The 14,827-nt window shown below is 46.4% G+C and overlaps 1 protein-coding gene across 1 annotated transcript in view; it reads left to right on the top strand.

Moving 5' to 3' along the window:
- Positions 1-14,827, top strand: part of atp10b (ATPase phospholipid transporting 10B) — a 225,986-nt gene that overhangs the window by 173,537 nt on the left and 37,622 nt on the right. The gene's annotated exons all lie outside the window — the stretch shown is intronic.

Raw genomic sequence — 14,827 nt, 5'->3', positions numbered from 1 at the left:
AATACACATTAAATGGTAGGACACTGTGTAGTGTAGAGGAACAAAGGGACCTTGGCGTGCATGTCTACAGATCCCTGAAGGCAGCAGGCCAGGTAGATAAGGTGGTTAAGAAGGCATACGGAATGCTTGCCTTTATTAGCCATGGCATAGAATACAAGAGCAGGGGGGGTTATGCTTGACTCTATAAAACACTAGTTAGGCCTCAGCTAGAGTACTGCATGCAGTTCTGGTCACCACATTACAGGAAAGATGTGATTGCACTAGAGAGGGTACAGAGGAGATTTACAAGGATGTTGCTGGGAGTAGAGAATCTTAGCTATGAGGAAAGACTGGATAGGCTGGGTCTGTTTTCCTTGGATCAGAGGAGGCTGAGGGGAGACCTTATTGAGGTGTATAAAATTATGAGGGGCCTAGAAAAAGTGGATAGAAAGGACCTATTTCCCTATGTGTCCAGCTGCAGCTACTGGCAGACCGCATTGCGGCGCTTCAGCTGCGATTGGATACATATTCGCGATGCTGAGGACATCGTGGATATCACGTTTCAGCAGTTGGTCACACCGCAGGCAAAGGATGGACAGGCAGAAAGGGAAGGGGTGACCAACAGACAGAGTAGTAGGTGCAGGCAGGTAGTGCAGGGGTCCCCTGTGTACATCCCCCTCTCAAACAAATATACCACTTTGAATACTGTTGAGGTGGATGGTGTTGTATCCGTGTGTTAATGGAGACACGGAATGCAGGAGTTGGTTTAACAGGCGTTTACTGAACAAAGTCTGGAGGTGAACTAAAAGATACAAGACGCTATACAGGCTTATATACCCGAGTGGTCACTACCGGTATTACAGTACACAGGGGCTCTTAAAGGTACATACACTACAATTCCTCCCCTTTTAGATAATTAGTACATAACATTTTAAGTAATCATTAATTAACATGTTTACAAGAACAATAATCTACACATTTGCTGCAGTTAATCAATTATAAGTCAATCTCTCTGGAGGCTTTCTGACTCGGTCCGGATAACGCCTCGGTGGTGTAGTAGGTTCTTTTGGCAAGGTCGATTCGGCTTGAATGCCAGTGTCGGGTTCATCTGGTTCCAGTATCACCGGATCGTAGGTAGATACTATGGGTATCTCTGCTTCATCATTAGGCGTATAGAGTTGTGGTGTAGGTTGTCCCTTTTCAGATGACTCTATGATCTGGTCAGCATGGCGCCTTGTTATGCTTTCACCAATGTCCACGGTATACATCAGCGGTCCTAGTCGTGTGCAAATAGTTCCAGGCTGCCATTTCTCGGTACGGTAGTCCCGGGCCAAAACTTGTTGACCTATCTGGAAGGTTCTAGTTGGCCTTTCATTCATGCCTTGAAATTGCCGGTTCTCTACGTTCCTTCTGATGTTTGGCTTGATCAAATCCAGCCAGCATCTTAGTCTTCTATTGAAAAACATCATGGCGGGAGTTTGGTTTGTAACCACGTGTTGCATTCCTGTATGCAAACAAGAAGTTATCTACCTTATGTTGTAGATTTATGTCTTCATTACCCATGGCCTTCTTGAAGGTCTGGACAAGCCTTTCAGCTAATCCATTGGTGGCGGGATGGTATGGGGCGGACGTGTAGTGCTTAACCCCATTGTTTTTTAAGAACTTCCTGAATTCTTCGGACACAAATTGCGGTCCATTATCAGAACAGATCTGTTCAGGCAGCCCATTCCTGGCAAATATGGTCCTTAATACTGTGATGGTTTTTTCCGTGGTGGTGGAGGACATCTTTATTACCTCCGGCCACTTGGAGTGTGCATCAACCACAATTAAGAACATTGAGTCCATAAATGGACCAGCAAAGTCGATATGTACCCTTTGCCATGGAGATGAGGGCCACTCCCATGGATGTAGAGGGGCTTGTGGTGGGGCGTTTTGGACCTTCTGGCATCCTAGACAGCTCTTGGTCATTTCTTCGATGTCTCCATCGATACCTGGCCACCACACAAACGCTCTGGCTAGGTTCTTCATTTTCACTCCACCCAGATGCCCCTCGTGAAGCTCCTTTAGCACTCTATCCTGGAGTTTGGGTGGAATCACCACTCTGGATCCACACATCAAGGTTCCTCGGCACACTGACAGCTGTTCTCTTCTTTGCGAGAATGCTGGCAACAGTGGTTCACCATGTGCTGGCCATCCCTTCACCGTTAAATCGTAGACTCGTGAGAGAGTCAGGTCATTTCTCGTTTCCTTTTCAATGGTAGAATTTGTTACTGGTAGACATTCTACTATGGTTGAGTGGAACATCTCCACTGGGTCCACTGTAGGTGCCTCTTGTACCGTTGGCGCGATAAACCGTCAGCATTCCCATGCTGTTTTGATCCTTTGTATTCTATGTCATATTGGTGTGCCCCTTGGCAAAGGGACCACCTCTGTAGCCTTTGCGCTGTCATAATGGGAATGCCCTTTTTAGGGTTGAATATGGAGACGAGGGGTTGATGGTCAGTCAACAAGGTAAATTTTTGTCCGTGTAGGTAATGGTTGAATTTCTTCACTCCCCACACCAGGCTGAGTGCTTCCCTGTCGACCTGGGCATTGTTACGCTCAGCTGAGTTCAATGAGCGTGACGCAAAAGCTATCGGCCGCTCCGAACCATCAGGGAATCTATGCGATAATACCACTCCTACGCCGTAAGGGGATGCATCGCACGCCAGTCTGATTGGCAGTGATGGGTTGTAATGAGCCAACACTTCCTTGGACGTGATCAAGCCTTTGCATTTATGGAAGGCACGTTTACAGTCTTCGCTCCATTTCCAAATTACTCCCGTTTGTAGCAGTGCGTTAAGAGGGTGCAGAACAGTTGATAAGTTCGGTAAAAATTTATGATAGTAATTTATCAATCCCAGGAACGACCTTAATTGTGAGACATTTTCAGGTGCTGGGGCTTTTATGACCGCTTCAATTTTTTCAGGTGACTTATGCAACGCTTCTTCGTTAATTATATGGCCACAATATGATATTTGTTTCTGGAAAAATTCGCACTTGGGGCGATTTGCTCGTAGGCCCCATTCTCTCAGCCTAGTGAACATAAGAACATAAGAAATAGGAGCAGGAGTAGGCCAATCGGCCCCTCGAGCCTGCTCCACCATTCAATAAGATCATGGCTGATCTGATCCTAACCTCAAATCTTCTATCACTCTGCATCCACCCGAACCCATGTGATCTCCCAGGAGAGGCGAAAAACCAGATAAAAGACCCCATGGCCAATTTGGGAGAAAAAAATCTGGGAAATTCCTCTCCGACCCATCTAGGCGATCAAAATTCTTCCAGGAGATCACTCTGTCCCTTTATTTTCTACAGTACTTACCTTCTGTAAAGGCGATCTCCACCGCAGCCAGGAACAGGAATAAAACCATCTCCTGAAATCTAACACATAATTAGAACACAGTAGGAGCAGAACCAGGCTACACGGCCCCTGGGCCCACTCCACTACCCACAGAGCCATGACCATTCCGAACCTAGACTCATGTCCAATTTCCTGCCCGCTCCCCGTAACCCTTAATTCCCTTTACCTCTAGGAAACTATCTATTTCTGTTTTAAATTTATTTAATGATGTAGCTTCCACAGCTTTCTGGGGCAGCAAATTCCACAAACCTACCACCCTCTGAGTGAAGAAGTTTCTCCTCATCTCAGTTTTGAAAGAGCAGCCCCTTATTTTAAGATTATGCCCCCTAGTTCTAGTTTCACCCTTCATTGGGAACATCCTCACCGCATCCACCCGATCAAGCCCCTTCACAATCTTATATGTTTCAATAAGATCGCCTCTCATTCTTCTGAACTCCAATGAGTAGAGTCCCAATCTACTCAACCTCTCCTCATATGACCACCCCCTCATCCCCGGGATTAACCGAGTGAACCTTCTTTGTACTGACTCGAGAGCAAGTATGTCTTTTCTTAAGTATGGACACCAAAACTGTATGCAGTATTCCAGGTGCGGTCTCGCCAATACCTTGTACAACTGCAGCAATACCTCCCTGTTTTTATATTCCATCCCCCTAGCAATAAAAGCCAACATTCCATTGGCCTTCTTGATCACTTGCTGCACCTGCACACTAACTTTTTGAGTTTCGTGCACCAGGACCCCCAGATCCCTTTGTACTACAGTACTTTCCAGTTTCTTGCCATTAAGATAATAACTTGCTCTATGATTTTTCCTGCCAAAGTGCATAACCTCACACTTTCCAGTGTTGTATTCCATCTGCCAAATCTCTGCCCACTTACTTAGCCTGTCTATGTCCCTTTGCAGGTTTTTTATGTCCTCCTCACTCACTACTTTCCGTCCCATCTTAGTATCATCTGCAAACTTTGATATGTTACACTCGGTCCCCTCCTCCAAATCGTTAATATAGATTGTAAAGAGTTGGGGACCCAGCACTGACCCCTGCGGTACACCACTAGTTACTGATTGCCAGTCTGAGAATGAACCATTTATCCCAACTCTCTGCTTTCTGTTAGAGAGCCAATCCTCCACCCACGCCAGAATATTACCCCCAATCCCGTGATTTTTTATCTTAAGCAATAATCTTTTGTGTGGCACCTTGTCAAATGCCTTTTGGAAGTCTAAATACACTACATCCACTGGTTCTCCGTTATCCACCCTGTATGTTACTTCCTCAAAAAACTCAAGCAAATTTGTCAAACATGACTTCCCCTTCATGAAACCATGCTGAGTTTGTCCTATTAAATTATGTTTATCCAAATGTCCCGTTACTGTCTCCTTAATAATGGACTCTAACATTTTACCAACCACAGATGTTAGGCTAACAGGTCTATAGTTTCCAGCCTTCTGCCTACTACCCTTTTTAAATAAGGGTGTTACATTAACAGTTTTCCAATCTGCCGGGACCTTTGCTGAGTCCAGGGAGTTTTGGAAAATTATTACCAATGCATCCACAATCCCTACCGCCACTTCCCTCAGGACCCTAGGATGCAAGCCATCAAGTCCAGGGGACTTATCCGCCTTGAGTCCCATTATTTTACCAAGTACCACTTCCTTAGTGATTTTAATTGTATTTAGTTCCTCCCCCCCCTAGAGCCCCCTGTTTGTCCAGTGTTGGGATATTCTTAGTGTCCTCTACTGTAAAGACTGATACAAAATAATTGTTCAGTGTTTTTGCCATCTCCATGTTTCCCACCATTAATTTCCCAAATCCCTAGTGAGCACCTGCTCCAAATTGGCAAGGTGCTCGTTGCCGTTTTCTCCTGTTACAAGGATGTCATCTAGGTAGCATTGAGTCCCCGGAATCCCTTGCAGGACTTGCTCCATAGCTCTTTGCCAGATAGCTAGAGCTGATGCTACTCCGAAAACCAGTCGATTGTACTGGTACAGGCCTTTATGTGTTTTTATCGTGAGATACTTTTTAGAGGCCTCCTCAACCTCCATCTGTAGATATGCCTGTGCCAAGTCAATTTTGGTGAAACGTTTCCCTCCGGATAGTGAGGCGAAAATATCTTCTATCTTTGGAAGAGGATACTGTATCGAGTGAAGGACCGGGTTTACAGTCACCTTGAAGTCCCCACAGATGCGAATTTTTCTCTGTTCTTCAGATTTATCATTATTCAACGTTTTCTTCATGACCGGGACGATGGGTGTTGCCCACTCGCTCCAATCTACCTTGGATAACACGCCTGCTTTTTCCAAATTCTCCAGCTCTGCCTCGACTGCTGGACGAATTGCGCATGGCACCGGCCTTGTCTTAAAAAACTTGGGAATTGCCGCATCTTCCACTTTTATTGAGGCGGTGACGCCTTTCAAGTTTCCTAGTTCCTGTTGAAACACTTCTTTGGCGTTAGCCAAGATGTCTTTTAATCGTTCAGGTATGACGTCATCATCATTTTTTTTCTAACTGGTCACCGTCAGTGCCTGAATGGAGTGCCAGTCTAAATGTATCTTCCTGATCCATTCACGTCCCAACAATGGTGGACCACCATCTTGCAGAACGTATAAATGCAACTTCTGTATTTCCTTGCCGTTGTATACAACAGGCACCTTTATTTTCCCTCTGGGGTATACTTTCTGCCCCGTATATGTCTTCAAGATAATGGATGTGTCTTTCAAAGGTATATGCGGAAATAGCCGCTCGTAATCCCGTCGACTTATGACGGTCAGAGTTGATCCTGTATCTAGCTCCATTTTAACTGGGGACCCCGCTATCGTGAGGGTAACCCAAATGGTCTGGTAATCTTCTTTGGCAATTACATTATGTAATTTGAGACAGCTTAGTCTCTTGTTTCCGGAGTCGCTATCGCTCTTCTGGTCTTCGGAGCTACTGTCCGTCATCATTTGTACCTTTCTGTACTTTTCCTTATTGATTTTTTTTCTGTCAGTGGATTTTTTGTTTCCAGATCGGCATACACGTGCAATGTGTCCCATCTTTCCGCATTGCCTGCATGCTTTGTCCTTGAACCAGCAGTCCCTCTGGTCATGGGTGGATCTGCCGCAGCGATAACATCTCTCGAAACCCCGTGTCATTTCATGGGTGCCGAAGTCCTGTGGCTTTTGCTGTATCTCTGCAGCTCCTCTTGCTGCTGCTTCGTATGATACAGCCACACTGAAAGCCTTGTCCAGTGTCAAATCTTTCTCAGAAAGTAGCCTTTTCTGTGTTCCTTCACTTAGGAGACCGCAGACGAATTTGTCTCGTAGAGAATCTGCCAGTCCTGCCCCGAATTGGCAGTGCTTTGACAGCTTTCTTAATTCGGTGAGGTAATCAGCGTTACTTTCATTCTTGTGCTGATTCCTCCTGAAGAATTTGAATCGTTCCGCTATCAGCAGCGGTGTTGGGTTTAAGTGCTCCTGTAGGGTATCAACAATCTCCTTAAAATTCTTGTCCATCGGTTTGGCTGGAGTGATTAAGTTTTGTAACAGCCCGTATGTCCTTGCGCCCATCAGATTTAGAAGTACCGATGCCTTTTTATCATCCTCTACTTCATTTGCTGTGCAATATACCTCGACTCTTTCCACATATGTGGTCCAATCCTCTATATCACTATCGAAAGCAGTAATATTGCCAGTCTTAGGCATCCTGAAAATCAAAAATGGCGCCTCCCGTGCTTTCCTTTCTTCCCTGCCGAGAAAAAATGGCGCCTCCCGTGCTTTCCCGCCGCTGCCGCTGCTGACAACGCTGTTCTCCGTGGTTTTTATTTACACAGATATTTTTAATAGTTGGAGACTCGTTCCCGCCAGACTCTCTGGGACTTTTCCCTCCCTCTGCTTGGTCCGAATGCCGACCTGCTTTGCAGCACCGGCCATCTCCCGAGTGCTCCACCCTCCATCTCTGTTTGCCTCCACCTTCCGACTCGCTGCTCGGCCCCGCTGCAGAGCCACCCGATCGAGCCCCAGCCCGCCGCCCCTGAAGGATTAGTGCAGTACCTACCACCAGCCCGGCTAGCTGGTGAAACCACAGTTTTTTTTCTTTTTTTTTTCGACCTTCGTCTGAGGAATCGATCTCCTTGAGGTGCTGCCGAATTGCAGGTAAGTCCGTTTCCAATTCGTTGCCACTGTTGTGTCCGTGTGTTAATGGAGACACGGAATGCAGGAGTTGGTTTAACAGGTGTTTACTGAACAAAGTCTGGAGGTGAACTAAAAGATACAAGACGCTATACAGGCTTATATACCCGAGTGGTCACTACTGGTATTACAGTACACAGGGGCTCTTAAAGGTACATACACTACAGATGGCTTATCAGAGGAAGGCAGCAGCAGCCAACTTCCTGGCACCAGGGGTGGCTCTGCTGCACAGGACGGGAGGAAAAAGAGGGGTAGAGCTATAGTAATAGGGGATTCTATTGTAAGGGGAATAGATAGGCATTTCTGCGGCCGCAAATGAGACTCCAGGATGGTGTGTTGCCTCCCTGGTGCAAGGGTCAAGGACATCTCCGAGCGGCTGCAGAACATTTTGGAAGGGGAGGGTGAACAACCAGTTGTCGTGGTGCATATAGTTACCAAAGATATAGGTAAAAAACGGGATGAGGTCCTAAAAGCTGAATATAAGGAGTTAGGAGGTAAATTAAAAAATAAGACCTCAAAGGTAGTAATCTCAGGATTGCTACCAGTGCCACATGCTAGTCAGAGTAGAAATAGAAGGATATTTGAGCTGAATACGTGGCTAGAGAAATGGTGCAATGGGGAGGGATTCAAATTCCTTCGACATTGGAACTGGTTCTGGGGGAGGTGGGACCAGTACAAACCGGATGGTTTGCACCTGGGCAGGGCCAGGACTGATGTCCTCGGGGGAGTGTTTGCTAGTGCTCTGGGGGAGGGTTTAAACTAAAATGGCAGGGGGTTGGGAACCTGAGCAGGGAGACAGAGGAAAGGGAAACCAGGATAAAAGCAAAAGATAGGAAGGAGAAAAACCAAAAGTGGCAGTCAGAGAAATCAAGGGTTTAAATCAAACATGGCCACAGTAAATAATAATTCTAATAGGTCTAAGAGCATTAAAAAACAAGCCTGAAGGCTTTGTGTCTTAATGTGAGGAGCATTCGTAATAAGGTGGATGAATTAGCTGTGCAAATAGAGGTAAACGAATATGATTTGATTGCGATTACGGAAACATGGCTCCAGGGTGACCAAGGCTGGAAACTCAACATCCAGGGGTATTCAATATTCAGGAAAGATAGGCAAAAAGGAAAGGGGGGTGGGGTAGCATTGCTGGTTATAGAAGGGATTTATACAATTGTAATGAAGGATATTAGCTCTGATGATGTGGAATCTGTATGGGTAGAACTGAGAAATACCAAGGGGCAGAAAACGTTAGCGGGAGTGGTATATAGATCTGCAAACAGTAATGCGGAGGTTGGGGATGGCATTAAAAGGGAAATTAGAGAAGCGTGTAATAAGGGCACAGCAGTCATCATGGGTGACTTTAATCTACATATAGATTGGGCTAACCAAATTAGTAACAATACTGTGGAGGAGGAATTCCTGGAGAGTTTACAGGATGGTTTCCTGGACCAATATGTCGAGGAACCAACCAGAGATCAGGCCATCTTAGACTGGGTATTATGTAACGAGAAAGGATTAATTAGTAATCTTGTTGTACGAGGCCCCTTGGGTCAGAGCAATCACAATATGATAGAATTCTTCATTAAGATGGAGAATGAAGTAGTTGACTCAGAAACTAGGGTCCTGAATTTAAATAAAGGAACCTACGATGGTATGAGGCACGAGTTGGGTAGGATTGATTAGGGAATGTCACTCAAAGGGTTGACGGTGGATAGGCAATGGCAAACATTCAAAGACCACATGGATGAACTACAGAATTTGTTCATCCCAGTTTGGCATAAAAATAAAACAAAAAAGGTGACTCAACTGTGGCTAACAAGGGAAATTAGGGATAGCATAAGATCCAAGGAGAGGACATATAAATTGGCCAGAAAAAACAGTAAACCTGAGGATTGGGAGTAGTTTAGGATTCAACAAAGGAGGTCAAAGGGATTAATTAAGAAGAGGCAAATAGAATATGAGAGTAAGCTTTCAGGGAACATAAAAACTGACTGTAAAAGCTTTTATAGATATGTGAAGAGAAAAAGATTGGTGAAGTCAAGCGTAGGTCCCTTGCAGTCAGAATCAGGGGAATTTATAATGGGGAACAAAGAAATGGCAACCAATTAAATACATATTTTGGTTCTGTCTTCACAAAGGAGGACACAAATAACCTCCCAGAGATGTCGGGCAACATAGGGTCTGATGAAAGGGAGGAACTGAAAGAAATCAGTATTTGTAGGGAAATGGTGTTAGGGACATTGACGGGATTGAAGGCCGATAAATCCCCAGGGCCTGATAATCTACATCCTAGGGTACTTAAGGAAGTTGCCCTAGAAATAGTAGATGCATTGCTGATCATCTTCCAACATTTGATGGAATCTGGAACAGTACCCATGGATTGGAGGGTAACTAATGTTACCCCACTGTTCAAAAAAGGTGGTAGAGGGAAAACAGGGAATTACAGACTGGTAAGCCTGACATCGGTAGTGGGGAAAATGCTAGAGTCCATTATAAAAGATGTAATAGCAGAGCACTTGGAAAACATTGACAGGATCGGACAAAGTCAACATGGATTTACAAAAGGTAAATCGTGCTTGACTAATCTACTGGAATTTTTTGAGGATGTAACTGGTAAAAAAGATAAGGGAGAACCAGTGGATGTGGTGTATTTGGACTTTCAAAAGGCTTTCGATAAGGTCCCGCATAAGAGATTAGTGTGTAAAGTTAAGGCACATGGGATTGGGGGCAAGGTATTGACTTGGATAGAGAACTGGTTGGCAGACAGAAAGCAAAGAGTTGGAATAAACGAGTCTTTTTCCGAGTGGCAGGCAGTGACCGGTCCTTGGACTCCAGCTATTCACAATATATATTAATGATCTAGACAAGGGAACTAGATGTAATATCTCCAAGTTTGCAGATGACACAAAGCTGGGTGGGTGTGTGTGCTGTGAGGAGGATGCCGAGAAACTCCAGGATGATTTGGACAGGTTGGGTGATTGGGCAGAAGCATGGCAGGTGCAATATAATGTGGATCAATGTGAGGCTATCCACTTTGGTGGCAAAAACAGGAAGGCAGATTATTATCTGAATGGCAATAGATTGGGAGAAGGGGAAGTGCGACGAGACCTGGGTGTCCTTGTGCACCAGTCACTGAAGGTAAGCATGCAGGTGCAGCAGGCGGTTAAGAAGGCAAATGGTATGTTGGCCTTCGTAGCGAGAGCGTTTGAGTACAGGAACAAGGATGTCTTGCTGCAGTTGTACAGGGCCTTGGTGAGACCACACCTTGAGTATTGTGTGCAGTTTTGGTCGCCTTATCTGAGGAAGGATGCTCTTGCCATGGAAGGAGTTCAGCGAAGATTCACCAGGCTGATACCTGGGATGGCAGGAATGATGTATGAGGAGAAATTAGGTCGATTGGGCTTATAGTCGCTGGAGTTTAGAAGAATGAGAGGGGATCTCATTGAAACTTATAAAATTCTGACAGGACTGGACAGACTAGATGCAGGAAGGATGTTCCCAATGGTCGGGGAGTCCAGAACCAGGGGTCACAGTCTAAGGATAAGGGGTAAGCCATTTAGGACAGAGATGAGGAGGAATTTCTTCACCCAGAGAGTGGTGAACCTATGGAATTCTCTACCACAGAAGGCAGTAGAGGCCAATTCATTAAATACATTCAAGAAGGAGTTAGATATATTTCTTAAGGCTAAAGGGATCAAGGGGTATGGAGAGAAAGCAGGGACAGGGTACTGAATTTGGATGATCAGCCGTGATCGCATTGAATGGCGGAGCAGGCTCGAGGGGCCGAATGGCCTACTCCTGCTCCTATCTTCTTTGTTTCTTAGCAGAGGGGTCAAAAACCAGGGAGCACAGATTTAAAGTAATTGGTGGAAGGTTTAGAGGGGGATTTGAGGGGAAATTTCTTCACCCAGAGGGTTGTGGGGGTCTGGAACTCGCTGCCTGAAAGTGTGGTAGAGGCAGGAACCCTAACCACACTTAAAAAGTACTTGGATGTGCTCTTGGGATGCTCTAACCTGCAGGGCTATGGACCAAGATCTGGGAAGTGGGATTAGGCTGGATAGCTCTTTGTTGGCCAGCGCGGACATGATGGGCCAAAATGGCCTCCTTCCGTGCTGTAAATTTCTATGATTCTAATCTATGATTCTATGAGGACAGAGGGCATCAGCCCCTGACAACATTACTGCCCAGAAGACCAGCGATGGCATCACCATGGCCAGATTAACTTCACTTGACACTGTAAACCCTGGCTGCCACATGATGCGCCACGTTGACACCATTCCGCGCCAGGTTGACACTATCCCACACCAGCACCATAAAGCATCCCTTTAATGTCCAAGCCATTCCATGCATGCTCATCACTATAAGCAGGGGGGTGGGGGGGGTGCAAAAGGTATGTCTCAACATCCACTGGAACTCAGTAAGACACTTCTCAAGTTGCACACAGACCTGTCTAATAAGGTGCAGTATTGAAAATATAGATTTCACTGTATGACAACTCATTACCAGAAACTTCACATGGACATTGGCTAAACCTCTCAAGTGCCTACCCTTGTGTGTTGTTAGTTGGCATGCTTGCAGTAGGATGATGGTCAGTGTGAGGGGTGTCTATTAAGATGGGGAAGCGACAATGTATTTAGGGATGGGTGGAGATGCAAGGTATGTTGGTATGAGTAAGGATGTGCAGGTTAAGGGTATGCAAGGCAGAGTGATGGGGATGTGTTGATAGGCCTCAGGAGCAAATGGAATCCCCGCCGAGGCACTAAAGCATGGCGGAGAAGCACTGCTGGCATGAATTCATGAACTCATTTCTCTTATCTGGAAGGAGGAGAGCATGCCAGGGGATCTCAAATGCCATAATTGTGACCATCTTCAAGAAAGGTGACAATTCCGATTGCGGTAATTACAGAGGAGTTTCCCTGCTGTCTGCCACAGGGAAAGTCATCGCAAGAATCCTCCTCAATCGCCTTCTCCCAGTGGCCGAAGAGCTCCTCCCAGAGTCGCAATGCGGATTTCGCCCACTAAGGGGCACAATGGACATGACCTTCACCACACATCAATTACAAGAGAAATGCAGGGAACAGCACCAACAGCTGTACATGGCCTTCTTTGATCTCACAAAGGCCTTCGACACTGTCAACCATGAGGGATTATGGAGTGTTCTCCTCAAATTCGGCTGCCCTCAAAAGTTTGTCACCATCCGCCGCCTGCTTCACGACGACATGCAAGCCGTGATCCTGACCAACGGTTCCACCACAGACCCAATTCACATACAAACCAGGGTCAAGCAAGGCTGTGTCATCGCACCAACGTTTTTCTCGATCTTCCTTGCTGCAATGCTCCATCTCGCCCTCAGTAAGCTCCCCACTGGAGTGGAGCTAATTTACAGAACAAACGGGAAACTGTTCAACCTCCGTCACCTCCAGTCCAGATCCAAGGTCGTCCCATCCTCTGTCGTCGAATTACAGTATGCAGATGACGCTTGCGTCTGCGCTCACTCGGAGGTCGAACTCCAAACCATCGTCAACACCTTCACCGAAGTGTACGAGAGCATAGGCCTTACACTAAACATCCGTAAGACAAAGGTTCTCTACCAACCTGGCCCCACCACACAGTACTGCCCCCACCCCCCCCCAATTATCAAAATCCACGGCAAGGCCTTTGACAACGTGGACCACTTTCCATACCTCTGGAGCCGACATCAATGATGAAGTCCAACACCGCCTTCAATGTGCCAGTGCAGCCTTCAGTCACCTGAGGAAGAGAGTGTTTGAAGACCAGGACCTCCAACCCGGCACTAAGCTCATGGTCTACAGAGCAGCAGTGATACCTGCCCTGCTGTATGCCTCAGAGACATGGACCATGTACAGCAGGCACCTCAAAGCACTGGAGAGGTACCACCAATGCTGCCTCTGCAAGATCCTGCAAATCCATTGGCAGGATAGGCGCACCAACGTCTGTGTTCTTGCTCAGGCCAACATCCCCAGCATCGAAGCTTTGACCATGTTCAATCAGCTCCGATGGACGGGTCACATTGTCCACACATCTGAGACGAGACTCCCAAAACAAATGCTCTACTTGGAGCTACGGCATAGCAAGAGAGCCCCAGGTGGGCAGAGGAAATGCTTCAAGGACACCCTCAAAGCCTTCTTGAAAAAGTGTAACATCCCCATCAACACCTGGGAATCCCTGGCCCAAGACCGCACAAAGTGGAGGCGAAGCATCCTAGAAGGCGCCAAACACCTCGAGTCTCTTCGCCGGGAACAAGCAGAAGCCAAGCGCAAGGAGCACACGTCAACCCAAGCACCCCAACCACCCGCCCCTTCAACCACCGTCTGTCCCACCTGTGACAAAGATTGTAGGTCCCGCATTGGACTCATCAGTCACCTAAGAACTCATTTTTAATGTGGGAGCAAGTCATCTTCAGTTCCGAGGGACTGCCTAAGAAAGAAGAAGGGGATGTGTTGAATGGCGCAGCAGGGTGAGTTTGAGCGTGGCTTTGGAGTAACGTTTCACGATCCACTGAGATCATTGAAAGTTTGGCTCCACTGCAGCCAGGGACTCCTGACAACATCCCTGCTTTTGCCCTCCTGTGCAATGTGCAACCAGGCTGCGTTGGTGTCCTTGGGAGGTCTCTTCCACCCTTGGAATGGAAGAGAACCTCCCTGCGTGCTGTGACTCGGGTGAGCCTGAGTGCAAGCGTCCACATTTGTGCAGTGCTCATCAGTGTTTGCAGCACCTCAATGCTGTAAAACACTGACAGAACAACTGTCAAACTCAATGTGGCCGTGGTCCCTTTAAGGAAACTGGCTGATGACGCGTCATCAAATGACGGCATCAGACCCGCTTCCTGTTAATTGGGCGGGCTTAACGAGGCCAATCAAGGGAAAATCCCTTTGACAAAGTGGCTGCAGCTGGGAGTAGGACCGGAACCCACCACCATCCCGACACCGCTGAGAAAATTCTGCTCCATGTGTTTGTCTGAGTGTGTACATGCATGCATTCATTTTTGTTCTGATACTTTTCATAATTTTCTCGCCTTTATTAAGTCTGTGTGCATTGTTCTGAAGCCGGGAGGATATTCAGCTGATATACTGACAACTCTCTCATTGCTGCTTTGTAACCAACTACTGGGAGGGGCAGAGATTTAGCTGGGCAGAAAACCTATCCGCTTTTGGCAAACATACTGCTATCTGATCTTTTTTTTAAATACTCCAGTTATATATAGAAATCGTTGCCTGTCCTCCTTTACAAAATAAAATTGCAATTATGATCTCGCATGTGATTTTTGA

This window comes from Somniosus microcephalus, chromosome 8 (assembly GCF_052327205.1).
Source record: "Somniosus microcephalus isolate GS21.2 chromosome 8, FLI_Smic_1.0, whole genome shotgun sequence".
Taxonomy (NCBI): Eukaryota; Metazoa; Chordata; class Chondrichthyes; order Squaliformes; family Somniosidae; genus Somniosus; species Somniosus microcephalus.
The sequence above is the reverse complement of the archived record's forward strand: the minus strand, read 5'-3'. Positions and strand labels throughout refer to the sequence as shown.